The 2,863-nt window shown below is 36.6% G+C and overlaps 1 long non-coding RNA gene across 1 annotated transcript; it reads left to right on the top strand.

Moving 5' to 3' along the window:
• The first annotated feature begins 860 nt into the window (after nt 1-860).
• LOC135718370 (uncharacterized) lies at nt 861-2,863 on the top strand. The gene is made up of 3 exons (XR_010520732.2): nt 861-2,434; nt 2,549-2,660; nt 2,742-2,863. It is a non-coding gene; the product is annotated as an uncharacterized lncRNA (long non-coding RNA).

The following is a 2,863-nucleotide window of genomic DNA, read 5'->3' as shown; positions in this document are numbered from 1 at the left end:
AACATTAGGTTAAGTTTACTTATTTATTGTCACAGATTAACATTGAATCCTGTTGTTGTATGGAGATGTGGTGTTTGAAAATCAAGTGTAACTGTCCAGGGAGTCTCCTGTATTCGAGATAAAGTTCTGGTTCCCGAGAGGGGTGTTTTGGGGGTCTTGGTCCCCTGCCGTGAGTCCTTGAGGAAAACTTGTTGTGTTGCAAAAAAGTTCTCTTTTGATGTCCTTGCTGCCTCGGGCACCTACAGGGCACACACACTGCACTCTCGGGCATCCATGCTGTGTTCCCAGGAAGGGCTGACCTTTTGGTCAGGATCAATCAAAATTCTTACACTGTGCGTTTTAGACAATGTGCTTAGATCGTTAAAATAGGGCCCTATAACTCATATGCAGCAGATCTTTTGGTTCACTTTGTGGAGGATGGTAGAAAGTTTTATGGGGATGCGTTCTTGGTGTACAATGTGCACTCAATGGTTCACCTTGCATCTGATGCATGTATATATGGAGGGCTAGATGAATGTAGTGCATTTCCTTTTGAAAATTACCTACATCAGCTGAAGAAGTTGGTGCGCTCTGGCAGAAATCCTCTGTCGCAAATTGTCAAACGGCTCAGTGAAATTGACAAGCACAGAGAGGAATTTAAAACACAATCCAAAGCTGTGGTTAATACTCAAAAACCCAACAATGTTTATGTTCTCAGTGATGTTCAGTGCTGTGAGGTCACTTCTGTCATAGGTGAAAATGAAGACAAAGAAAAAATGGTACTTTGCCACATATATGAAAAACTTGAGCCATTCTTTATGCATCCCTGTGACTCTAGGTTGTTTGGTGTTTACAAGGCTCAAGTAAGGCACCCTAGAATGAAAACATTTTCTGAGAGGCAGCTGGTCAGAAAGGCATTTTTAATTGAGGCTGAGGACGGTGTCTGCATTGTCCTCTCAGTGCTTCATTCATACTGAGATGTAATCTTTTTCTTTTTTTTATTATTGTTTTTACATATTTTTCCCCACCACCCCCTTTTATTTTTTATCTTATAGAAGTAATTAGCCAGTCAAAACAATTTGTCAACATAAATGCCACTTTATTAGTAGCCTACTATCTCATATTCATTCATATCACTACAACCAACATCTTGAAGTGTGCCTGTTCCAACGTCTGCCTTGTCATTGGTTAAGGTAAAGTTTTTTTATACATCTTAAGTGAATGGAGGACATATTTTAAAATTATTGTATTGATCCCAAGTTACAAATAACAACAATTTAGGTTTGTTGTAAGAGAAAGGTTTCCAGAAAATATGCTTGGAAAATAATTGATAGGACTTAGCGGTGTAACGGTACAAAAAAATCATGGTTCTGTATTTACCTCTGTACTGAAATTGTACAGAACCATAAATACAGTAATGGAGAACAAATGCAAATCATACAACTACTTGCAGTTTATTATTAATGTTTGTAACATTAGTGGCAGTTTCCCAGACAGGGCTTATCTTAGTCCCAGGCTAAAATGTATGTTTGAGCTGCCTTAAAATATGTCAGTACAAGATGTTTTTAAATTAACACATCAATGGCTTTGTTTGCCTTAAGGTGCACACCAGTAATATTTTTGTAAGGTATGTTTGTAAAAACTACTTTAATGTCCTGATATAACTAAGGCCAAGTCCTGGATTAATCTAAACCCTGTCCGGGAAACCCTGTTCCAAGAGTTTACATACATTACAAACAGATAACATGTTTTAAACCATTTTAAAGGTGACGTAAAATGTACACTGTATTCACGTAGGCATAGATGAATAATAAGAGTTGTGTACATCGTAATGACATATCATAATGACATGTCAGAAGTTTATTTTTTAGACAAAACCACACAAGCATGTTTAAATGATCTATAAGACAAATCTACATAAACTGAAAATGTATTTGTAGCAGTAAAAACAACCTTATGTTGATATTGACATTGTATATGAAAGAAGGGAATGTCGTCTGGATGTGATGTCTATCTCTTTGTCTCTTCCATTAAATGGCTGCCCTGTGATTGGTAATGTTCAGATAAAGCAGCTGTATTATTAAGATTCCCTTCCTTCATCACATGGGGAACGAAATCTTCATTATCTATTTTTCACATGCTTGTAAAGAAAGACTTAACAAAACAAAGTTACCGGGTTGTTCTGTTTAACGTTTTAAGTGGTGGGAGTTGCACTGGGGACTCTATTATAGCACTTCAACATCATTAAAGGGCAGGTTTTCATGAAATGTCCTCTTAGAATTTTTAAAGTGTGCTCTCTAAAACTCAAACTTTTTAATTCTGTGTATTTCATGACTTTTACCCTTATTATTGTTTTTTGTTTTAGATATTACATCACTGCTATGCTGTGATTAAATTTCCTGAAGATAACACTGTTGATGTTGTGCCTTCCACATGGCTTGATATTACAAATGAGGTACTACCTCTAACCCTTCTAATAGTTTAAACGATTGTAAATGTGTCATCAGTCGACAGTGTATATGGCTGTTGAACAGTGTATATATTTTAATTGAGTTCTTATTCTCAACAGACTGTATATTGTTATTGGCCACGTAAAAACTTCACAGCCAAGGTAAAACGAAGAGATGTACCAGACACTAAACTTTGGTCGAAGCATGTTGCCTCTATTCTGGGATATGCAGGTAAAAAGTGTTTGTTTGTAGTTTGCTATACTTTTGTGGTTTAAAATGATTAGTCTTTTACTGATGCTTTTTTATTTCCAGACACCTATGAAGAAGCTAGGTGCAAAGCAAATCAAGCAACCGTGACTTCAAACTTAGAGAGTGAGGATGAAGATCTTGTTCATAGAAAAAGAAGACCACCATCACGATACCGGAGATCACTG

Source organism: Paramisgurnus dabryanus, chromosome 11 (genome assembly GCF_030506205.2).
Source record: "Paramisgurnus dabryanus chromosome 11, PD_genome_1.1, whole genome shotgun sequence".
Lineage (NCBI taxonomy): Eukaryota > Metazoa > Chordata > Actinopteri > Cypriniformes > Cobitidae > Paramisgurnus > Paramisgurnus dabryanus.
Note: the sequence above shows the minus strand (reverse complement) of the source record. Positions and strands in the feature narration are given on the sequence as shown.